Consider the following 26,637-nt stretch of genomic DNA (forward strand, 5'->3'; position numbering starts at 1 on the left):
GCCAGAAAAAGTCAAAATAAAAAATGATCCCAATCTGAGCTGAGAATCGTCGAAAAGTGCTTATTAAGCCCAGAAATTAAGCCAAAATAGGAATTGATCCCAAATTGAGCTCAGAATCGCTGAAAAGTGCTCTCTAAGGCCATAATAGCTTTAAATAGAAAACGATCCCAAATTAAGCTCAGAATCTTCGAAAAGTGCTTTCTAACGCCAGATAAAGCCAAAACAGAAAATGATCCAAAATTAAGCTCAGAATCGCCAAAAAGTGCTACCTACGGCCAGAAAAGGTCAAAATAGAAAATGATCCCAAATTGAGCTCAGAATCGTCGAAAAGTGCTTTATTAGTCCAGAAAAAGCCAAAATAGAAAATGATCTCAATTTGAGCTCAGAATCACTGAAAAGCGCTCTCTAAGGCCAAACTAGCTTTAAACAGAAAATGATCCTAAATTGAGCTCAGAATCGTCGAAATGTGCTTTCTAAGGCCAGAAAAGGCCAAAATAGGAATTGATCCTAAATTGAGCTTAGAAACGCCGGAAAGTGCTCTCTAAGGCCAGAAAAGGCCAAAATGGAAATTGATCCCAAATTGAGCTTAGAAACGTCGGAAAGTACTCTCTAAGGCCAAAACAGCTTTAAACAGAAAATGATCCCAATTTAAGCTCAGAATCGTCGAAAAGTGCTCCCTAAGGCCAGAAAAGGCCTAAATAAAAATTGATCCTAAATTGAGCTCAGGATCAATAAAAAGTGCTCTCTAAGGCCAAAATAGCTTTAAACAGAAAATAATCCCAAATTGAGCTCAGAATCGTCGAAAAGTGCTCTTTAAGGCCAGAAAAATTCAAAACAGAAAATGATCCTAAATTAAGCTCAGAATCGTCGAAAAGTGCTCCCTAAGGCCAAAAAATTTCAAAATAAAAAATTATCCCAAAATGAGCTCAGAATCGTCGAAAAGTGCTTCCTTAGGTCAGAAAAGTTTAAAACAGAAAATTATCCCAAATTGAGCTCAGAATCGTCGGAAAGTGCTCCCTAAGGCCAGAAAAAGCCAAAATAGAAAATGAACCAAATTGAGCTCAGATTCGTCGCAAAGTGCTTTCTAAGGCCAGAAAATTTTAAAACAGAAAATGATCCCAAATTGAGCTCAGAATCGTCGAAAAGTGCTTTTTAAAGCCAGAAAAAGCCATAAAAGAAATTGATCCCAAATTGGGCTCAGAAACGCCAGAAAGTGCTTCTAAAAGCCAGAAAAAGCCAAAATAAAAAATGATCCCAAATTGAGCTCAGAACCGTCGAAAAGTGCTTTTTAAGGCCTGAAAAGGCCACAATAGAAAATGATCCTAAATTGAGCTCAGAATCTTCGAAATGTGCTTTATAAGGCCAGAAAAGGCCAAAATAGAAATTGATCCCTAATTGAGCTTAGAATCGCTGAAAAGTGCTCCCTAAGGCCAAAAAAGGCTAAAATAGTCAATGATCCCAAATTGAGCTCAGAATCGTCGAAAAGTGCTTTCTAAGGCCAGATAAATCCAAAACAGAAGATGATCCTAAATTGAACTCAGAATCGCCGGAAAGAGCTCAGTACGGCTAGAACGGTGAAGACTGAAGGCTAATGGAGCGATCCTGTTCGACTAGAACTTCCCGATCATCCTATCGGGAAGAGGCCATATAATTCAAAAGCTGATCCTGTATTACTACAAGAAGTTCAGCCATGCTTACAGGGGAGACCGTGGTCAGCGAACTTCGTCAAAAGTTTTGGATCCAGAACGTACATACAGTAATTCGACAAGCTACCGTGGCATGTGTATGGTACAAGATAAATCGAAGTGTTCTTGCTTCTCTAATGGGGGTACCGTTATCCGTCGACTAGTCAACTATCTAGGACCAGTAGAGGTAGCCATCAGACGGCTCTTGAACAAGCGAGACACTCTCCTGACCACTGGGAGCGAATGGTATGGTCCGTTAAAGAGACTTTGGATGTATTAGTCGACAGGCGGAAACTGACCGTTGAGCGAAGAAGCTCTATCGACTGTTCAATATTTTTCTAAATCCATCTTAGTTCATCTATCCTAGCTGTACAGTAGGAGTCCAAATTTCAGTTGCAAAAATTGAAGTAACAGAGCCAATAGTGCAGAAATCTTTCTAATGCATCTCCGAGACAACAGATGCAATATAAGATGCGAACGCAGCGTTCGCTACACAATCGAATCAGGCCGGTAACGACTTCCACCACTCAAGTGGACACATGTTGCATGAATTATTGGTAACTATTTCCCTCTCAAGAGAGCCCATCCATCGGACAACACCCATCGCTTAGTAGTGATTTTTCTTTCGCAATGTTGCATATCTAATACAATTATTTATTGGAAGCAACTTCCGGCATTCGGCTTTCGTTTCCTTTGTGCATATTACAGCATCCGGTCAAGCGAGGAAATGACACCGAGCACTTATCGTTTTTTATTGAGTTAACCATCCGTGTTCTGGATCGGACAGCAGGCGACGGATGCTGACAAGATAAAGGGAAGCAACAAAAAATCACGCGCTTCCGGCTGGTTCCTCCCGGTAATTTATGACAGTTGGTTTGTAAGACGCAGACGGTTTGTTTTTTATTGACTGACCAGGACACACGTTCGGAACTGTTCATCAAAATTCAATTACTCCACCAGAGCTCGACATTTTCTTTCGATGACATATTCAATTGCCGGACCCGTCCTCGTGTAATCAGGAAATTTGTCCTTTGCTGATGGAATCGCATTTGGCTTGGTGCTTTTGTGGAATGAGCGAGTTTTTTTTATTACATACGAAATAATTTACTATGGCTTGGGTTTATATTCGGCGGACAAGCGAAACAAAGACACAAACGAGTAAACTTCATACCACTTTCAAGTTATTATATCTAGCAAAAATATTTGATTGCTGGAAGTGCGGAGCGAAATCTACAAACATTTGCAAGCGACACATGTTCGGTTCTGTCTCCAAGAGGAAAACGTGAGTGGATGGACATAGCAAGGACCAATTTCCAACCCCTCTTTCTCTATAGCAGTGCTGTCCACTGGACTTGATACTGGACTCTGCTGTGAGGAAATAATAATACCGCCATCGATTTTAGATTATGATTAAGTGACGGTCCATGGCCATGTTGGTTCCCACCCCTACGAGAGACGGGTGCAGCAGTGTGCATTTTCATATTTTGCGATCCCTTCTGCAATTGAGAAAAGCTCAACAACTTTTGCCGGACCGAGTGAGACACTTGAGTTTATTTTTTGTGAGCGGTAGTCAAAAATCGAAAACTTTATCTTTCGGAGCGAATGACCGCGTCTGGGAGGCGACGGCAGGGATAATTTACACACTGGACCTTTCAAGTTGCGATGTAACTGAATCATAACCGTGCATCTGGAGGAAAGGGTGATCTGAGGTTCAATTTTTTTTCCAAAAATGGAAGAAAAAATACAACAGAAATTTAGGACAATTGATAACCTTATAATATGACAGGAAGTTAAGACAATTGAAATCTTCAAAATATATGAAAACATAAGTATCAAACAAAGATCGTATAAAGCTGCATATTGGAAGTTAATTGTCGAAAGGTTCCATAAACATTTCATCCACAATAATTCACCCGAAGATTCAGTCGTCTGCACAGCGAAGGATGCATTTTAATGATATATTTATTCTGCATGTTTCGGTGCGGTGTAGCAAAAAGCGTCCCACATTCGCTTCGTTTTACAACACTTCCGTCGGTGAAAATTATGTAAATAGCGTACATTATTCATAGCATTACCCGCCCCGTACCATCAACCAACCGACAGAAACAGCGACGATGACGGCGACGGCGGCGGCAGTAGTAACTGCTACCAGCCAGGGTGAAACATAAAAGCTCTTACGTTTTTCCGCTTGGCGGGTGGCGGCAATAAGTAAATGTAGCTTGCAAGCTGCGTCCTTATCAGCATATGCACTCCGGAGCTTGTGCCGTGCCGCGCTGTAGCAGGCAGCAGCAACGGGGCGGTTGTTATTACAGAGAGAAAACCCCGGAACGATAAGAGTCCTTGAAACCAACTGGTGCACAGGGCTGCCTGCCCGAGCAAGGTTCCGGTTCGTGCCACCCGGCAGACGGGGGACAGGATGCTTCTTTGTTCGGACCTGGCTTGATTATGTGGCTCGAAACGCTGAACGGTGGAAGCTTGATTTCGTCAAGCTTTAGACACAATTAAAATCTCATTTATTACCTCGCCTGCTGGAAAGGATTTTCATCATGATGAAGCTCAAGTGGAATGAGATTTACTTACAGAATTATGGCAAATTTGAAAATTGAAGATTGCGCCAAGAAACGTAAAAATAGATAACAATTTTAGATACAGGAAAAAAATGCACGTGGATCAGCAGTGAGTCCCTTCATAAATCAGCGACAATCTGCGGCAATAAATCTGTCATAATTTCGGTTGGTGGTCAAAATATGCCGGCCTTCCGCAGGCGGAAGGGTGCGCTTTATCAAAAACGCATAAAAATATCCTTCTGTAGGTACAGTGTACAAATGAATAAAACATATTTCCATTGACATTCGCTGGTAAGTTTAGTTAGGATATTCCCACCGGGAAAATATTTCACCGGTAAGGTTGCAACAAAAGCTATAAATTTCGTCCGAAGGCAACCGACAGGAAGACAATAAAACAATCCCCGAAAACTGGTCTGATGATCTATTTCTTCATTCTGGACGGTTGTCTTCCGGATCGGATCTCTAATAGGACGGTAATCGCTTTCGATTCGCACTGCATATGTGTTGCGTGGTGGGTTGGAAAAACGTTTTGCAATTCTCTCGAAACAATAACACATTTATGGCATGAGGGGAAAGGCAGAGGCGGCAAAAGGATTACTTCTGCCGCCTTGAGATTGGACAATCCAAAGATGTATGGCCTTTTAAATCTGTCTCGAGAGATTCATCGCAATTTGGACCATTTCTTTAGTGGAGTATTAATAATTCATTAGTTTGTGGCACGGTTACTCAAACCGACGTCTTATCAAGTGGAAGTGGACTTAAGGGACTTTCTCTCTGTATTACAATTTCGCTGTTTAAAAGACACATCCATCATTTGTGCGCGGCGCTCGAATAAGATATATTCTTACCACAGAAGAGCTGTGATTAGGCTCATTAAACATCAATTATTGGTTACCGACGATAAACACAGCGATGTGTGCGTTTGTTTGTTTAAATGTTTTGTTGACCAGCTGTACTACCTGTGTCTCGCAATTATGCACCGTAATGAATGTATGGATGTTACAAAGTCAAGAACTGGATAATGGATAGTGCTCATCAAACAAACCGCAAAGTGCGTGCTCTGTTGCATAATCAACCCTTCTGTTGCAAAACTAATTTACACGATTTAATATCGGCTGAAACAGTTTGCGGTCGACCAAACTACTCTTCTGACAGCGAAATCCATATTTCATTGTGAGATAAATAAGTTGCTGTTTTTTCAAATTAAAGTTTAAGCCTTTTACCTGACTCATAGATAGCGTTGGTTGCGGTGTTTACTGACTTTGGTTGGGAAACATTGTTGTGAGGATGTTTCAAGCGAGCGAGCGCTGCATCCAAGAACAGGGTCATACGTAGTACCTACTTCCAGCCTTCCACAACTTCTCGGGTATTCTTCTTACCTTTTCTGACCGCTTTAGCCCGATGGTTAAAATGCTCCAAAGATTTTCGGTTGTCAACAACATCCGCTACTGTCGACTGCCACGGTATGATCTGGAGCGACTTGCGCTACCCGAAGTCGTCACAAAGCTTTGAGGTAGTGTTGCTGGTTAAGGGAGAGCTCATCGGAGCTCTACTAGAAGAGTGCTAGAGTATAGTCAAAGCAGCTAATAACAACGCAGCGGAAGGTGCTATCGAGTTTGTCGAAAGGAATCAACGTAACGGCTGGTTGGTTTGAAAAGGAGTGTCAGAGTGTTAGCAAGGGACTCGTCAAAACGTAGAGCGATACAGAAACAAACGAAGACAGTAAGACTTTAAAGTCTCGAGCAATGTTTGTGATAAATCCTACATAGTTGACGTGTAGCTTTTGAGATAACAGCCGAGGGATGTTGTTTAATAGTAAGCTTGGCATCAAGTAGGCTACCCAGGTCGTAACTTGGTCCACTTCCTTGAGGGTATGTCCATCGATTTGAAAGTTGAAAAGTATTGGACTGCTTTTTCGGTGAAACGTCATGACTTGACATTTGGAAACACTAGGGATAAGCCGATTTCGTCAACACCAGTCAACAAAGCTGTCTAACAGCGCTCGAAACATAAGCAGTCATCAACAGATTGAACTACTAAATATAGTTTTAGGTCATCAGCATACACTAATTTGCAGTCGACTACAAGCGGTAAGACGATGTCGTTAAAGAAAAATATGAACAGCAGAAGTCCCAAATTGCTGCCTTGAGGAGCATCGGATATTGCGCTTGAAGGTGTTATGAAACGCGCGGTCTTCAACATGCGGGGCACGATCTTCAATGAATCAAGCCAGCTCATCTGATTTACTGACGACGTGGACCTTGCTGGAAGAACGCCCCAGCCAGTTGTAGGACAGCACATCAAGCGGAAACGTGAAGCAGACGAGTTTGGATTGAATTGAAGGCGAATACGTAGAAGACCAAGTATTTGCTAGCAGGAGTAACCGAGCGGAGTAGAATTTGCATAGACAGTAGCGTAGCGATCGATTGAGATCGTTGGTAACGTCAGACAATAAATGCAGCAGAGAAATTGGAAGACGTATTGTACAAGACGGTTGTTCTCAACGGGTACGAAACATGTACAATGCTCGAGGAAGACTTGCAAGCGCTGACCATTTTCGAACAAGCTCAGGCCAGAATATGTGAGAATGATGAATGGAGATGAAAGATAAATACACCACGAGCTAAACTCTACGGTGAATCCTGTATCCAGAAAGTCATTAAAGCTGAAAGCGTACAACGAGTGGAACATATTGTTAGAATAGTTGTAGAGTGAAAATGTCTGATTTTGTGCCAAATAATTCTCAATTACGGAAAGGGTCACTTTTCTCATTTCATCAAAAGGCGAACGGCTCTAATGATATACCGAGCCGTGATTGGTTCCGTCGCTTTAAGGACGTAATTTCGTATTGACGAGATGACCAAAAACCTTCAAGAGTTGGAAGGAATTGTTCGATGAGGATCCATGCCAATTGCAGGAACAGCTTGCTCTGGTATTAGCAGTTATCCACCAAGCCATTTGCAAGCGATTGCAAGCTATAGAAATGATTGATTAATGAGACACTTGGGTTCCTTATGATTTGAAGCTAAGAGACGTAGAGCGTCGTTTTTTTTCACTTATGAACAAGTGCTCCAACGGTAAAAAGAAAGGGTTTGCTTCATATCGTCACTGGTGATGAAAAACGGATTCATTATAGCAACCCGAAGAAGGGAAAGTCATGGGGACTGCCCGGTCATGCTTCTACGTGCGTCGTTGGCTCGGCCGAATATACACGCTGCGAGAGTTATGCTGTTTATTTGCTGGGACCGTCTCTGGGGAACAGTATCAACTTCAATGGATGCGATCTGACCGGCCACTGCGCGAAAAACGACCAGAATACGAGCAAAGGCACGAAGAGTGATTATACTGCATGACAACGCTCGGCCTCATATTATCAATGTCGGTAAAGCTTACAAAGAAACGCTAAAATAACATGTCATCGGAAGTTTTACCTCGCTTGGCACATTTCCCAAATACTCTACCGTCTTAATTGTTGCCAGCGATGAGCAGTACATTTTATACAGCTAGCGATGAGCGATTCTTTGAATGATTTTAGGGTTAGAAGCACCGGTTTTGGCCATAGCACCAGTTTTAGCCATGATAGAGTAAAATTGATAATTGTGAAGAAGTATTTTAAATTACTCCTATTTCGAAGTTTCCTATTGGAACTGCTGATGTTATTCGACAAATACATTACTTACTATAGCAAAAAAATATGCGTGATTTACTTTTAATAAAGGAACTAAATAAACTCTCCCAGTTTTACTGTACAGTCTAACGTTTAGGTAATTTACAAACTATTTTTGGTAGAGCATAATCTTGTTGAAGTTTGTTCATTTCTATAGCAAATTTTGTTACCAGCATCAGGTCCAACTTATTACAGCACATGGATAAAAAAAATAAGCATTATGGTATGATTTTTCTCTGCAATATCAAAAATATCAAAAGCTTCCATAAACGATCAATGATCCATTCTTGGCCACATATCAAAGTAATTTCATAATTCATAATCCTGATATTGGTCATATGTAAACAAATCCATGGTAACGTATTAACATTGACGCAAAACATGAAAAGTACGACGTTTTTCGGGCTGTCATAATATATCACATGAGATTCGTGAAAACACAAAACTGGTTTTGGATAAGAAAACATATATTATTACAGCACCGCTATTTGATGTAATATATCCGTTCTCTATTGGTTCAGATTATTTACAAAATTGTAACTTCGGTTGTATCTACCGAAACTAACGCTTCGGGCTTTAAACTATAGTTGGTTAATAATACAAATAAGTTTCTATGTGAAAAAAAAGCAAAGAGCGCAAGCTTATTAATAAAGATAAATGACAAAAGAAAAATTAACATAGATCAATGATGTGGTGTCAGTGTTATTGAATATTCTACTCAATTCAAAAAAAAATCTTACTCGAAGTACTTTGCACTGCTAGTTATGTGTGAATATAATATTATTAGTTAGTTTGACTAAAAGATATACTGGCCTTTTAGTTAGTTAAATAACAAGGATTTTCTGCTGATAAAATATATCTACATGGTAAAGTCAAATTATAAAATAAATTCGTGTGAATTCAACTTTTTCGCGAATTGGCCAAAATAGGTACCCCGAGTGGTTAATTAAGAAATAAGATCCTAAAGAAGTTTTTTGGTTAGAAAATATATAAACAAAATAACATAATTTTACTATTTAAACCCAATGTTTGTGAAAAATATAGGCGAGTTCATCCGATCTCCATGTTGAACTGATTCAATTACATATTTTTCAAAGGAACCAGGCCAAATACCTCTCATCAATAACATACTATTGCGAAAACCGGTGCTTTTACCGTAGGTAACCATTTTTTCAAAAGAAAGTTGTTTTTTTTTTAATAAAAAAAACAGTTGAAATTGATTTGATAACTTTTGATTACACTGATCAACAGAAACGAAAAAAAAATTGACTTGCTCTAAAAAGATGATTGCTGTTTAATCATTCTGTGAATTTTAGTGCCCTTAGTACGAAAGTGCGTAAAAAGGTTGCAGAGTAAGTGTTCGCCGGATTTGTCACTTCCACATTGGCATACGGGAAGACTCATTTGAGTCTCTCAAGAAGTTAACTTTGCTAGAAAGATCAAAACTCACAGGATTAGTAAAAAGCAATGAGCTTTCATTACATTCCAGCTTGAGCTCCCGGACATAACCTATGTTTGCCAGGGTCATCTTTATCACAGTGAAACAGATAAGAAAATATTCAGTTGGAGTTTGAGTTTTGCTAAAATTGATCTCGTAAATTTCTACTGTTAAAATCTTTTATTTTTCAACTTAAGATCTGTGCTTAGAAATTTCTTTTGAACTGGAAAACTGGTTAACTATTGAATGGAAAGCTTTGATCCGCTGTTTGGTGAATGAATTATGCTACTACTTGCTACTTAAGAAGCAATAACGAAAAATTTTCCCTTTTGTAACAAATTTGTTGCTAAGAAAGCAATTAAATTTATCGCTAGGCAAGTGTCTTCACATACTGTCATATATTTTGCACTTATTACAAGAACACAACTTACAATGGACGCTTCATCTACAATTTTTTTACTCACCGCTTTGAAAATAAAATTGAAAAATTCACCTTCTTGTAACAAATTTGTAACCCAACTCAAGTAACAAATTATTCCGGTATACATGTGTTAGTTTGTTCGTCGTACGCTGTGAAAATGGTAGGAGGGTGGTAATTGAGACACGACCGCATGACGTCGACTACCGTATAGACCGTTCCGATAATTATAAATACACTTACGATCAACCGTCATTTCAAATAACGTGCAGTATTAAACCAAACGTTGGCTGCGTCCTGTTGTTTACATCCAAAAGAAACAGATGCTGTAATTTTTTCTAACATTTAGTGCGAAATTTTGAAAATGCGTGGCCTTTCTCCTGAGCAAAGAAAGCGAATTGTGCACAAATGGGGCACCGTGAGTGGTCTTCCTATAAGATAAGCCAGAGAAGAAGGTATAAGTGTCGGAGCAGTTCAAACCGCATTGCGAAAGTATTGTGAAGAGTGCACATTTACTGATGCCCCAAGACGTGGTAGAAAACCCGGGCCTGTTGGTCCCACAATGGATAAAGAGGTTAAGGAAAACTACAAGCGGCATCCTTCAGTATCAGTACGAGATGTGGCGAGAAAGCTTGGAACCTCGGCGAGTAACGTTATGCATGCCAAGGGAAGAATGGGTCTGCAGACCCGTCAGAAGCAGAAGCAGCCAAAACGAAATCCAAAACAAGCTGAATCTGTGAAACCGAGAGCTCGGTAGCTTTATGACAAACTTCTGACCAAAAAAATGGGGTGTGTTATCATGGATGACGAAACCTATATAAAACTGGACTATAAGACTCTGCCAGGACCGCAATTTTATACATCACCGAGAAAAGGATATCCCTGGACTAGTGAAAGCCATTTACACCGAAAAATTCGGCAAGAAGCTAATGGTTTGGCAGGCCATTTGTGAATGTGGGAAAACATCTCGTCCATTCATTACGAATGACACAATGAATGGTAAAATTTACGTGAAAGAGTGATTGCAGAAAAGGTTGTTACCCATGGTTAAGCAGCATAACAATCCTCCAATCTTTTGGCCCGATCTTGCTTCCTGCCATTACTCTAAGGATGCACTAGGGTGGTATGAAACAAATAATGTCACAGGTGTCCCAAAGGAGATGAATCCTCCAAACTGCCCCGAAATTCGCCCTATTGAAACTTTTTGGGCTTTGACCAAGGCAAAGCTGAGGAAATATGTCAAACCAGCGGACAATGTTGAAAAATTTAAAAAAGATTGGCTTAAAGTGGTAAAAATGGTCGGAGAACACACTGTGCAAAAGCTTATGAGTAGTGTTAAGAGAAAAGTTAGAGAACTCGTGTATCCTACGAAAAATAATCCCAACTTGAATTGAAACTGGAAAGAAAACACTTATTATCTATATTTCAGAATAAAATGACCCGAAAAATCCTGTATTTTTTGTTTTATTAAAGAAAGGAGATGTATTTATAATTTTTGGAACAGTCTATATTCTTATATTCCATTGAAACAAATAGTAGAGGGAATTGCAACGCTTATTTTACAAAATTTAGAGGCACCAAAAGGTACCAGTTGCCGATTATTCTCGTTTGCTGGTTAGTCCATCCAGAATTCCAGCCATTTTAGTATGTTGCAGCAGCTATACTGCCGGTAACCGCAAGTCAGTCCCATCTGTAATTTTGTCAATTTTGAATTAGCATCGTATTTTGGCCTAGCTTTGAGTATATTTTCAGATGTACCGATAAAAAATAGTGGTTTGTTCAACAAAAGTGGAAATCAATAGCAAGTCGAATTGTCACATTAGGCAAAGTAACCGCAAGTCAGTCCCAGATGAAAAATAACCGAAAGTCAGTCCCGATTTACAAAAATAAAAACATGTAGAATGTAACGGCAAGTCAGTCACACTCAAGGTTTTTATCATAAAATCAATTATATCAATGGTTTTTACAACGTAATTAGTGCGGGCTAGTATGCAAACTATATTTTAGCATGAATATTGTCAAAATACTTCATCTTATATAAGTGATAACTGAGCGTGAATGAAATATCTTTCGAAGCTGTTTTCTCGTTTTAACATTTTTTCAGATGGGACTGACTTGCGGTTACCGGCAGTATATATTACTAACAGCCACCAGCATAACGGGTGAAACCGGCACGAGATGACCGGTACTATTTTGTTTTTCCTTCTTTTAGCTGCTAACACCTAGCGTCCGTATGTAACCGGTACGGTTTAATAATGAAACTGAAGTGGTGAAATATTTTTTTTTTGGAATAAATTGTTTAATAAATTTATATAAATTGTTAATAAATTTTTTTTTGGATTTAACAATAGTTTACATTTCAAGTGATCAGCCTTTTGGCTATGCATCTTAGTTTTTAATAGGTTTTTTTACAAGGAAAATTGTTTGAAATTTGATGCATTTCTGCCTACTTTTCAAACCTGTTCATGTTATACAAAACATTTGTTAATTTTAATTATTAAAATACCCTAGCTACTTAACCTAAATTCAAATTTTGAATTATTTCGTGCACAGAACTTGAGCACCTCACTCCAAATTTTTGACAGTACTTTTCAAACTTTTGCTCTAGAGGTTCGATACCGGTGTGATTATGTAGTTCACTCGTTCTTATCCATGGTGGAAAGTTTAAAGCCATTTTTAGTATCTTGTTTTGTACACGTTGAAGTCGCAGTTTATGAGCCCGGGCGCATCTATTCCACACAGGAATCGCGTATTCTATTGCAGGATAAATAATTTGCTTGTACACAGCTAAAGATTTTTGATGTTTAACTTTGATTTCCTATTTATCAGGGGGTACATGTGTCTCATAAGTAGATTACATTTGGTGATCACTTTTTCTACATGGGCTCTGAAAATCAGTTTATTGTCGAATGTTAGACCTAAGTACACTACTTCATTCAGCCATTAGAAGAGATGTTCGCCAAATCGTATTCTACAGTCTTGTGGAGGAACAAGTTTTGGAGATTTTGAGTGAGGGAATAAAATCACTTGAGTCTTGGCTGTATTTATAACGATTTTCCAGCTGGTGTAGTATTCGGATAAAACATTTAGGCCATTCTGTAATTTTCTTGTTAATGCACGAATAATTCGACCAGCGTACATTATTGCCGTGTCGTCTGCAAATTGGGATAAGACACCTCCATCAGGCAGTGGAGGAATATCCGAGGTATATAAGTTATACAGTATGGGTCCCAACATGCTGCCTTGTGGTACACCAGCTGAGATGGTATGTTCTTGGGATAAGGTATGGTACAAAGAAACCTTAAATGCTCTTTCAGTCAAATAATCCTTGATAATTTTCGTTAAGTACACTGGGAAATTAAACATATGCAGTTTATATATCATCCCGTCATGCCAAACATTATCGAATGCTTTTTCGATGTCTAAGAGCGCCATCGCTGTTGTCTTAGACACCGATTCGTTGTGTTGAAGAGTTTTGAAGACTCTAGTGAGCTGGTGAATAGTTGACCGTCCTTTCCTGAACCCAAACTGTACATCCAAAAATATACCGTTCTCGTCAGCATATGATAGAATTCTATTTTGAATAGTTTTCTCGAACAGTTTCGAAAGAACTGATAGAAGACTAATCGATCTGTAAATTTTTGGGCTAGTAGGATCTTTACCCGGTTTTTGAACAGGTATTACTTTGGCCAATTTCCACAACGCAGGAAAGTGGCTCAATTCTAAGCATCTATTGAATATGTCTGATAACAACGTGAACATGCGACAGCTTAAGTGCTTAAGCTCTATATTTTGTATACCATGGAACTAAGGATCCTTCATATTCTTGGCTGACTTCACCAGACCGATTAGTTAATCGGCTGTTATTCTACATTCTCTCGGAAGCAAGCAATTTGAATTTTCAATCGTTTTTATTCCCTGATGGGGTGAAATGTTCGAAAGGTACATTTTATACCAAGGCTTCATCAGCTAGTTAGAAAGAGGGAGGGGCTACATAGATGATGAAATGGCAAGGAAAAAATGTTTCTTGAAAGCTGCGCCGGCCGCTGTCGTAATATTAACACCAACACAAACATGCATTTTTGCAAGGTTTTTTCTGCTAGCAGCAGCATTTTGTAAAACATAAAAATCAACTAACCGCTTCTATTATAAAACTTCGAGGCACCAAAAGGTACCAGTTGCCGATTATTCTCGTTTACTGGTTAGTCCGTCCAGAATTCCAGTCATTTTAGTATTTTGCAGTAGCCATTTACTACCAACAGCCACCAGCATAACGGATGAAACCGGCACGAGATGACCGGTACTATTTTGTTTTTCCTCCTTCCAGCTGCTAACACCTCGCGTCCGTATGTAATCGGTACCATTCGGTAGACAATGGATTGACAAGGAACGCAAATAAACATCGGAAACAGAAAGTGACAACAACAATAACAACAAAGTCAGATCGATTGTATCCGTTAGTGTCGACTGTGCTTGGGAAGAGAGGTAGTGATTGGCTGCGCGGTATGATTTAGACAATCGATATTAATTACCAATTTTTCAATAGTGTATCTTAAACAATAGTTTATTTTCGTTACATAAATTTAACCGTAAAAGAGTTTCTGATCGATTGATACCAAAACCTCGAAAACCTGATTATAGATGACTGCAAAATTAGCGCTCAAAACCTGACCACTTTTCCCTGGTTGAATTACTAGATTTTCAAATTCAGGTGCATAACTTCGATATAGACGTTAGTCAACGTCAATATATGGTAATAGCTGAATATTGATAATAGGTTATGTTTCCATTTAATTCTACTACCAAAAAATCGAATACCCTTTTTATACAGTCCGCTTGTTTTGGGAGTATATATACTTAAATGAAAATATGAACAGTTTCGCTACGCGAACGTCGGCTGTGTTGGAGAAGAAAAACAGTAATTCGCTGTGTCCTTTATTTTGAAAAAAAAAACTATGTTTTTCCAAATTTATCAATAGCGTATCTCTGTAAACTTTTTCTCTGCTCCAGAATCCAATCATAGAGGAATTGCATCCTAAAAACTGGTGAACCTAATGAGAAATTGCTGAGGTAAAAGTGAAATAAACCTACTGACTAGCTTGGTGGTTGCATTTTTAGATTATCATTTTTACATCCGGCACACCTACTTACCTATTTTACATCCTTTGTTTCTAGTTCTACATCTTAGCTCGAGTGGAATCGCTTACCAGAATGGCACATTTTCAATAGTCTCTCGGCACTATTCGTGTTGGCTAGTAAAGCGAGTGGATGTAAAGCGCAATTTCTTCAATTTAACGCAACCAGAATGAGCGAGAGCGCGAAGGAGCACTTTTTTCTTCACCATAGACGTCCGTTTCGCCATAATTTCACTGTTCAATCGGTCCAATAATGTACAGTGTTGTTTGATCATGTTGAAGGTAATCGATAAATATTATGCTTTGCGAATCTCTAAGAAACGTGCTATTTTTGGCCACTGTGGACTACACAAACTATGATAACTAAAATTACAGAAGTCACTTTGAGAGCAATAACTTGAGGCTTTTCGAATCAAAATAATGCGAATCGGCGTACCTACATTTATCATATGCGATAGGCACCAATGAACAGGTAGCAACAATGAGCAGTTCCACAACAAATGTCCTAGTTTTAATATTTTTTAAATTGTCACTTTTGATTTGGCTAAAACTTTGCATAGACGTTTCTATAGGCATAAGATGCCATTCTGTGCTATTGGTTTAACTATTTGAAACACGACTCATTTTTGAGAAGCAATTGAAAATGATATTTTGGAAAGATATTTATGATTACAAATATTTTTAGGGCCAAAACGGGTCGTTGGATCGGTGTGACGTCTTCGGGAAAGTTGTAGATAGTAATTTTGTCTTTTTTTATTTTTTTTTCACAGGGTACTTTTTTAAGGGAGGACAAAATTATTATCTACAATTTTACCAAAGACATTATGCCAATCAAACAAACCGTTTTGATTGTAAAAATATTTATAATTCCCCATAGAGTGCTTTATTGGAAATTTCAAATATTTTTACAGCCGAAACGGTTTGATTGATTGGCATAGTGTCTTTGGCAAAGTTGTAGATAACAATTTTGTCCTTCCAAAAAAATGCCCCCCGCAAACAATTTTTTTTTCATTGTTTAGGTAATTGTTTGGAGTTTAAAAAAAAGATTTTGAAAAGCAGAGCTTTTTTGGATAATTAATTTTTAATTTTTATTTAACAATTTTTCAAAAAAAAAAAAATAGTTTGTTTCTATATGCATATTTTTATCGGAAAAACAAAATTGTTATCTACAACTTTGTCGAAGACGTCATACCGATCAAACAAACCGTTTTGGCTCTAAAAATATTTTTAATTATCAATACCTTCTCAAAATAGCATTTAAAAATAGCTTCCTAAAAATGGGTCGTGTTCAAAAAAATAAACCAATAATAGCACAAAAAGGCATCTATCAGCAATGGAAAAATCTATGCAAAGTTTCAGCCAAATCAAAAATGGTCGATGAAATTGGTTGCCCGTTTTATTGCGGAATTGCTCCAATGTCTTGCATCAATTTCTAAATTCGTTTATTTGATTTAAGGCAATCTCTTTGAGAATTAGCGAGTTTGGCGGCAGCAAAGAGTGTTTGGCATTTATTTGGATGTATTTACACATTCACAAACATACGCTAAAAGTTATGTCTTTGGTGCATATTTTAAATAGGACTTCCTTGGAAGCTCATTCGGAATTAAACTTAACTTTTCGTTCCGGTGTCGACCACTTATCAACATCAATCAAAGACTGGGCTTATTCTTTCCATAAATTCAATTAATACGTAATTTGGAACAAATCTTCAATGTGCATTAGGCAGCTCGTAAAATAAACAATTTTTTTGACAGCAACAATTGATCCAATTTGCTCTAAATAATCTACACTGGGGTCGCTTTTTACGCGGGTTGTTTTTATGGGTTTTTTTAAACGGGATATTTTTACAACAACGCGGATTATTTTCACTCGATTCGAAAGATTATTTGTACGCGGTATCAAATAAGTTTAGTAAAATATATCTAATCTAGTCCTTTAAATGCGGTACAACCAACCGCGTAAAAAGCGACCCCAGTGTATCTTATTTCATATCAGCCAAGTTAGTAGGGATAATATCACAAAACAAATCTGAAGGTACTTTTTAAACGTTTAATTAAGAACCAAAAAATCGAACGGCCTCCAGCAGCCAACCTTAGTAAAAAGTAGAAAACTTTCCAAAACTGTGTAGTGACACAGTGTAAGTGGCGTCGGTCAAAATTGGCCACGGAAGGGACCGAACAATGGCATCATACAATTGACCCTCATCGCCGGAGCGTGAAATTTCCCCGTCGAATCGACAGCTTGTTCGACACTTCAGCCGAAAAACGGAGGGAAACCGCCACTACGATATGTAGAGCGGCGAAGCCGAAAACTAAGTGATAATGATATGTAGATTAATAAATATAAATTTTGTTTTATCTTCTGCGACTAATCGGAAAATTGTAATTTATTGATTTCGGGTGCGAAGCTTGATCCCCGTTTGACTGACTGACTGCGGGGCACGCGATCTGTGATTGACGTTGGATTGGCCCCGATTGATGGGTAGCAGATTGACTGACTGGCTGATATGTTAATTTTACCGTAATGGCGATACGGTTGTTGTCTTCAGGATCCCGGTGTTTCGGAAAAGCCAAACAGATGGCTGAAATTTTATCCGCATATTTTGTATTTCCGCTGTTGTGTGTGTCATTGCCATAAGTTGTATTAATTGTAGTGCAGTTCCGATATGCACATGTGTTTCTGTAGAGGGTAAACTTTTCGGTAGCGTTGTCATCGTAAATAATTGGACCATGACTCGCGATTTCTTTCCAACAACCTAATCTAGGAAGTGTAAACAGATGACCAACCTCGAAGTCACTGTCTGACGATCAGATACATGGTAAGAGCCTTCCATATAGTTCCAGGGATTAGTACTTATCACACTCGCAAGTGCGAGATTAGAAAAACCATGAGCTGAAACGGCTGTGGCTCGAACAAGTGGCGGTCAACAACTGGATGACTGTCCAGATCCAGAACTCCCGGTATAGTGGCTTTATCGGATTGCGCCGGAGTTCATCGCAGAGCGAGGATATAAATCACCCTCGGTAGATGATTATTCATGATCAGGTTGGCTAAATTTTGGTCATTTTTCCGTTCGAAGCGAGGAAAAAAGGGGAAGTTCCGCATAAATCATAACGCGGACACTGTCATGCTGCCTGCCTATATGTTGTGCGATTTGAATAGCCACATAATCCATTTATAATCGACACAAATTTACATCTGAATGTGCGGGAGGGACACCGAATGGACGATTTAAGTATTTTTTGACAGATAAGTGATTTATCGGACACCACCACCGGACTGAGGGGCTTACGTTGGCCAATTTGTTTATTTTCCATTTTTTCTCCCTGTCGATAAGTTAGATCTCGTGTTTCGGGGGAACAAGCAATCTTATTTACATTTTGATTGAGGAAACCGTTGAACTTTTCTTTGTTTAAAATAACCGTTTGCTTGGAATCAGGCACTTGTGTTCAATAAAACCATAAAATTGTAAGTGTGAAGTGAATAAATAACGTCCAGTGAACGTGTTTGATGTCCTGGTACTGCCTCTGGCAGTCTTAGTGTGTTTGAAACAGCTTCTGATGATTGTGAAGATAATACGTATAATTTGAAAACTAGATGCAATAAGCGAAGTCTAATAAAATATCATTAGTAAAGTATAGCAGGTGGGTCGGTTACGATTCCGAGGTGCTTCGAAGCGGAAAATGGAATAAAATGTTGAAAATTCACAGGATTTTCAGCTTAAAAAGGAAATTTTTGTGTTTTGACTTTTATTGATTGGAATGATTTTTATGTGAGAATGCTTTGTAATCTATAGGGGAAAGTAGGTAAAGACGGACACTGCGGGTAAGATGGACACTTTTAATATTTCACAAACTAGAATGTATTATGATAGTTGAGTGATGCGAATACCTTCTTTATAGTGTGTTAATGCTTTTGAGTTGCATTTTCGGTTTTCAGCAAGCAAACTGTCAAATTTGTAAGTAAAACAAAGAATATTTTCGTGAACGCGCAATTTGATGTAATTTTTATTCCACGGAAATAGTGAAAACTCGTGAAACTTACGTGTTTTCATTTGTTCACAATAGTAAAGTGATTAATTAGTCTTTCCTCGGTTTTCTAGTGGAAATCCAGCAGATTTTCGATGTTTCGATGAAGAGCTACGATCGTTTGAAAAATTTACAACCAGGTCGGGCAAGACGGACACACTAAGGTAGGAAAAGATGGACACACGGATTTTCCAAGAATTTTCACATATAGCATCTGTTGTGTACTACAGATGTTCACAAAGTACACCCGCGAGAGAAACCAGCAGATATTAATCATTTAGCAGTTAGAACAGGCCATATAGGCGGAGAATTTTCGCCTTCATCGAAACCCATCCTCTCAAACTGTTCACGTGATGTGTAGATGGACTCTAATAACGTAGAGTAATGTATGGCCATCACTTAACACATAAATCAAAAGAATACTTAACGTACTACATCTTTTTTTTGAGTGTCCACCTTTACCTTCGTAGTGTCCATCTTACCCACCCCAAGTGTCCGTCTTTCCCAACCATGACAAAAAACAGCAATTTGTAGTCTTATTTTTGAAAAAAATAACACATAAAACTTGGAGGAGGTTCACTAAAACCTATTTTTGAAAAAAAAACACATAAAACTTGGAGGAGGTTCACTAAAACCAAAAATGATTATGAAAACAAATGACCTTAAGTTTCAATTTGTATGACTACTGCGATCTAAATAGCAATAACTAAGTAATTATTTAGATTAAACCTTTGGGTGTCCGTCTTTACCTACTTTCCCCTATGTTAAGATAGCGAAATTATAATTATAATCAGAAAATGTAATAAGGGTGCTGCCAACATCAGGTCGAGTTGGTACGAAATCCGTTTGTTATTACTTGTCAATTCGAAACATTCTTGCAGTTTTCGTAAATATTGAACACTTATTTTAAAAGTTAAATGGGGAAACAAAAAAATTATAGTTAGAAAATGTACTAAACATCTGAATGTACACAGTTCCATAAATTAAAATTCAATTGAGGAAGAAGATAGTTAACAGCATATTTTGATTTTAAGAAATAATCACTGAATTAAGTAAACTCAGAAGTTCATAGTTTCGATTTATTGATATTTTGATTGAAAGTGCTCTGGGAATTTAAAAACTTACATCCTGTTCACTTCTTGTTAACTTTTACATCTTTGTTCCATATATCTGGCAAAGTTACGATAAAAATGGTCGCATTTTGAGGCTATCTACTCACATCCGTTTGTCATAAATTTCAAAAAATTGGTCGCAGTGACGAAAATACCCAACGCGGAAAAAGGCTATCCACAACTCAAGGCATTTTTCGATGGTTCCATATGAGCAGAAATGTTGATTAGCCTGCCATCGAATTAAACAAGTAATAATCGGACGGCGCAATATCTAGAGAATATGGCAGGTGAGCTGGGACTTCCTATTTGGTCGGCGTGCGACAAGACCGAGCCAAGCGCCAAACACATTGTTTTGAGTAATTAGCATTTGAAGTTTGACCACCCATAAATAAATCGTGTTTGAACTTATCATTAATTCAATGCTAACACTAATATTTGGTTTTTATTATTGACACCTATGCACTCAGTTCACTCTGGTCGAACAAAAATTTTAAAAAATGGTCTTCAGTTCGATCTGGTCAAACGTATTTACTACAATATATCAACTTGACTATTAAACAAGCTAATTTTTCTCACTAGTCAAACGTAATACATAGATATCAACGCTGCTTCATCTCTCAGTCCAATCTGTATCAGAAACTAAACAGCTGATAGACAAGCAAAGCTTTATTTTTGTTGCTCTATTTCCTGGTGCCAAAGCGCACCAAGTGCTAAGTGTTAAGATAGTATCAATATGAAACGCTCTGGTATTTTGAAGCGGGTATTGTCTAATTTTATTGATTTAACGTATATTAATCCAGTCCTGATGTTTGTTACAAGAAAAAAATTAATTTTATTCGAAAATTATCAATGAAAATAAAATGCACTTGGTTCGGTCTGGCTCAACAAGATCTTGAAAAAAAGTGATGCGCCCGTTGAAACGAAATTCGGCTCTACGAAAACCAGCTGGCTGTTTATTTATCTAATTCTGATGACAGTCTTATTAACGAGCTGTCTGAAGCGGAGAAATCAGTTACTGGTTAAAATGAATCGCAAAGTCTGCTTTTAAATCACAAACAATCACTTTCTTTAGATGCCATGTCTGTGTTTACGGTTCACTCTGGTCGAACGCAATTTCGTTCTTTTCACAAAGTGCTACAGAGATTTTTTATTATACCACGCCCATGAACTGTTCAAATGATTTTATTCTTTAATGGAACATAGATTATCAGTTTGCACATCCACTGGTGCTAATAACTCAATTTTTAAAAAAGTGTCGCTTGGCTCGGTCTGGTCGCACACCGACCATTTGAGCGTTTGTTTGTAAGTTTTAACGACTTTGGCAGTATGAGGTCGAGCGTTGTCATGCAGTAGAATTAATTTTTCTTATCTTTGCTCATATTATAGCCATTTTTTTTGGCAAAGCTCGGCTTAAACGCATCAGTACGGTCAATACCATTCCCCAGTGATGGTTACGCTCGGTTTCAACAGCTCATAATAAATAGCACCAACATAGTTTCAGCAAATGAACAGCATAACATTCGCGGAGTGTATATTCGGTCTCAATGACTTTCTTTTCTTTGGGTCGCTGTAAATAATTTATTTTTTATCTATTGACAAATAGCCAAATTTAGTTGCGCACCAAATACATGCATGGCAACATATAAGGAAGCCACGTTTCTTAACATTTTTTACCTTTACCTTTACCATTACAATTCCGAGTCTAGTCGGCAACCGATAGAGTGACATTTGCCTGGTCGTCGGAAGCGCCCTAAAACGCAACAATGAGCTGGTGAAGTGTTGCATGGTATTTTTAGGATTCGCAGTGTATAATATTCATAAACTCTCTCTAACGATGACACCCCGTTAAGCATACAGACGCGAGGCATAGTACGCTAGGCATAATGGACGGCAGGCATACAGACACGAGGAATATGGACACGAGGCCGAATGGACGCGAGGCCATTTGGAAAGCAATACGCTCGCGGCCTTCGGCCAACTCGCTGTCCGAGCGAGTGCTGTCCTTACTCGCTACCACTCGTTCGGACTTAACTAAGGGAGAGAAACTCTGTTTGAGTAGACCTAGCAAACCAATATTTTTCGATGGACATTCTGATATGGATGTTGCAAATCCGGGACACATAGTCATGATAACTGGATCCCATGCGATCGTGCAACATCGTATTCGGCCTCGCGTCCATTCGGCCTCGCGTCCATTCGGCCTCACGTCCATTCGGCCTTGCGTCCATTCGGCCTTGCGTCCATTCGGCCTCGCGTCCGTTATGCCTTGAGGCAGTATGCCTCGTATTCATTATGCCTCACATCCATTATGCCTCGCGTCTGTATGCTCAGCATACTATACCTAACATCCATATGCCTCGTGTCCCGCCCCCCTCTCTAACATTATTACGGTACAAAAATGGATAAATTGGATGTTGCGATCCAGGCGAAATGGTCACATAAGGTGACGAATAAAAATTCAGAAGGGTTGTGTACATAGTCATGACCTCAAAGTTGACGTAGAACTACATAAAGCTCTCCGTTACATTGCTTGCTTTGTTGTATTCGAGTTTGCTTCTATAGTTGATAACAGGATGGTTTAGTTTAGAATCGTACTTACCATGTGCCGTTTTGAATACATGCATTGTTACTTTCACTGAACAGATATTGAAAATAAATGTCTTAATCAATAGATAAAGTTTTCCTTCAAAGCGTTGGTATAATAATTAGCATACTTCTTTGATAATAAATCAGTGAAAAAATGAACAAAAACCAATTAAAAAAGCAACAGCTTCTCGTGAATCATAACAGCCTAATAGCTCGCTCGGATTCGTCCCGAAGAATGTGGCACTGTAAAGGCTGTCATTGGCGACAGCTTGGAAGAACCAACAGATATGAGGAAATGGAAATTTACAACTCGTTTGGCATTACTTGTGTGCGCTGTCGTCAGTGGCTGTCGGGCTGTGTACCGAACGTATGTGGAGCAGGGAGATCTGTGCAATACAATAAGCGCCAAATTAGTTTTTAATTTGCTGTCACGGAAAGACAGTACTTTTCAGTGTTGCATATTGCACCTGTGCGGCTGGCACCTTTCTTGTAGTCTCGCGTAAAAAATCTAAAAACACAACCAATGCAGGTTTCAAGTACTTATATCCCAGTTTTAGCATCAGTGAACTCTATGCAATATAGGGTAAACATTTTATTCGATTTGGCTGAAACTTTGCACTGATGTTTCTATGGGCTCAATATGTCATTTATGTACTATTAATATTTTTACGTTTGCAATAATAAACTGGACAAAAATTGCCGATTTTTCAGTGGTTTACATTCACACGCACTGACGAAACGCAACAATTATAGTATGAGTCAGTAGAACAATATGACAGCTCAATCAGTCGAACTCTAACCGTTATGGTGAAAGCCATGAAGCGTTTAAAGAATGGTACTCCGGCGCATCGAAAACAGACAGCGTGCGACACTTTGTGGACGCCGGATTTGCCCATTCCGGCATCTGCAACATCTTGGCTCTATTGGATTACAACTAGAGCATCGTAACAAAGCCCGTTTCCGGACAGCCGATGACCGTGAGCGAAAATCGCAAATTGTCAAAAGTTATTAAAAGTTTACCATACTGAAAATAAAATAAACTAACTTTTTTTGTGTTGAGAGATAGAGGAATGGATTATTCAGAAAAGTTATAGAAGATTCAAAACTATGAAACTTTGTTGAACAAATGGAAATCCTATCTTCATTAGGTACAAAGTTATAAAGTATATTATTTGAAACTTTCTTAAAATTTATTTTTTTGTACTTAACTTTTGTCAGTTGCGTTTCACACGAAAGTGTTGTTCAAAGGAATTGTTAGGGCAAACAAAACACACATTTCTGCCAAAAACTATACATCTCCGGGACTTTTCCTTATAAAGTTATATCATATTTTGGCTTATTTTTTCAATAACTTCAAGAACGTATAAGTTAAAAGGGGGCAAGTAGAATCATGATGTCATTACTTTTCCTTGAAGATAAGCTCAAATACTATAAACTTCTGTGGGTTCCATTTGTTCCAATCCACCCATATTAAAGTACGGCGAGCATAAGTTACAGTAGGTTTTCATATATATTAATAATACTAACTTTTTGTGTTAAGGGATAGAGACATGATTTATTTGGCAAAGTTTTAGAACTTACAAAAATATGAAACTTTGCTGAACAAACAAAATTCCTATCTTCATTGGGAACAGAGTTACAGAGTATTTTCTGTTAAAGTTACTTAAAAGTTATTTTTTCGTACTTAACCTTTGTTTGTTACATTTTACAAGAAACCATTGTTCAGAAAAAGCATTTGGGCATAAAAAACACACGTTTTTGTTAAAGACCACACATCTCCAAGATTTTTCTTACGAAGTTATAGCATATTTTAGCTTATTTTTCCGATTATTTTGAGACCGTATAAGGTAAAAAGGGGACAAGTGGAATCATGGCGTCAGTACTTTTTCTCAATGTTTAGCTCGAGTACTCAAAACTGTTGTAAGTTCCATCCGTCCCAACCCACTCACTCCTTATTCTAGACGTTGTCAAAGTTATAAAAAATAAGCTAAAACATGTTGTAACTTTGCAACTTCCAACTATGTACCCAATGAAGGTAGGAATTTTTTTGTTCAGTAAAGTTTCATATTTATGCACGTTCTTAAACTTTGTCAAATAAACCATTCCTCTATCTATCAACACAAAAAAGTTAGTACTTTTAATATATGGAAACCTACTGTAACATATGCTCGCCGTTCTCAAATGTGGGTGAATTGGGACAAATGGAACCTACAAGATTTTATGATACTTCAGCTTCACTTCAAGGAAAAGCCTTGACATCATGTATCCACTTGCCCCTTTTTAACCTATACGTGCTTGAAGTTATCGGTAAAATAAGCTAAAATGGGATATAACTTCGTAAGGAAAAGTCCTGGAGATATAAAGTCTTTGGAAAAAATGTGTATTTTGTGTGCTTTAACAATTCATCCGAACAACACTTTGGTGTAAAATGCAACGAACGAAAGTTAAGTACAAAAAAACTAAATTTTAAGTAAGTTCCATATAATATACTTTATAACTTTGTACCTAATGAAGACAGGATTTCCGTTTGTTCAACAAAGTTTAATATTTGTGGATCTACCCTAACTTTTCTTAATGAGCCATTCCTCTATCTCTTAACACAACAAAGTTAGTTTTTATTTATTTTCAGTGTGGTAAACTTTCCATAATTTTCGACAATTTGCGATTATGTGGGTCATTTACATAAACAATTGTTCCGAAGACACTATTGAGCTAGGATGAATGTGAAAGGCGCTATTGAATTTAGTTCCAATTTTTGCTTTATTGGACCACTGTGGTGGTTGTTAACGGCTGGCAGGGCACTTAGTATTTTACTTCCCCCACGACGAAAGTCAGTTCTGAGGTGAAATTCATTCAAAAAAAGTTATAAAAAAGTTAAAAAGTTATTTGCCTTCCTAAAGTTGGAGCCGATGGAAATCTATTATAAAATAAATTGGCTGTTACTTAAACTCGAAGAAAAATTAGATTATTTACCTATTTTTTTTAAATTTTTTGGGCATTTTCTTGCGGTATTGTTTTTTTGGAAGGACAAAAAAACTATTCACAACTTTGCCTAAGACATCACCTAACCAGTCAAATAAATCGTTCATGTTTTAAAAGTTTTCTTAATCATCAATACAATTTTTATGTAAGAATTTTTAATGAATCAGTCGTGATAATAGCATAAAATGACATCTTGAGATAACAGCGACATCTGTGCAAAGCTCCAGCGAAGTATAAAATGACAATGAAAAAAATATATAAATTGGCACATTTTCCATGAAGTTGCTCAAGTAAGTTTTTTAGTTTTCCATTTCATTATCTGCGTTACCCCGCCTTTTCGATAGTATTTTCTTCCCCGTCATGTATATTAGATAACGTATAGAAATTTCGTCTTTATTTTCATTTTGAACTCGGCAACAAGAGGTAACATGATATCGCTACCAGCATTGGTAAATGTTGGCGCAGAAACCTGGTGTTTTACACTTCTGATTCGAAAAGTATTAGTGCATCGAAAAACCTAGTTTTGGTTCGTACTTCTAAGCGAAAATGGCACTGGTGACAATGGAGATAAACAGCTAGCGCTATGCAATTGTGTAAGTTGCATGGTTTCTTCGTTGTATTTTCAACTCAAAAAAGTCTTTTTTACGCGGTCCCATACAAATTTGGAACGCATCCTCCGCGTAAAATAAGACCTTAGTGTATCGGATTTTTTTTGTTTTTTTTTTTACAAAATATCAGATGAGTTTCACCAATTTTACTTTTTTCTAATTTCTGGTCTTTTTAATAAAAGTAGGTAAACTAATCTTATTGAGCTCTTCAATAATTTCGTGAATATTTGGTATTGGATCTGCATATTCTCCCCGAACGTCGGCTCAATAGGATAAGTATTGGAACAAATCTCCTGCACAAACGATGTTGCGATATTTCATCTCGTTGTCGATAGCAAGTGGAAGTAATAAGTGAATACGGACGGACCGCTTGTTTATGGATGGATCTAAGTGGAAAAAAATTGTTTAGTA

This window comes from Wyeomyia smithii, chromosome 1, assembly GCF_029784165.1.
Source record: "Wyeomyia smithii strain HCP4-BCI-WySm-NY-G18 chromosome 1, ASM2978416v1, whole genome shotgun sequence".
In the NCBI taxonomy this organism is placed as follows: domain Eukaryota; kingdom Metazoa; phylum Arthropoda; class Insecta; order Diptera; family Culicidae; genus Wyeomyia; species Wyeomyia smithii.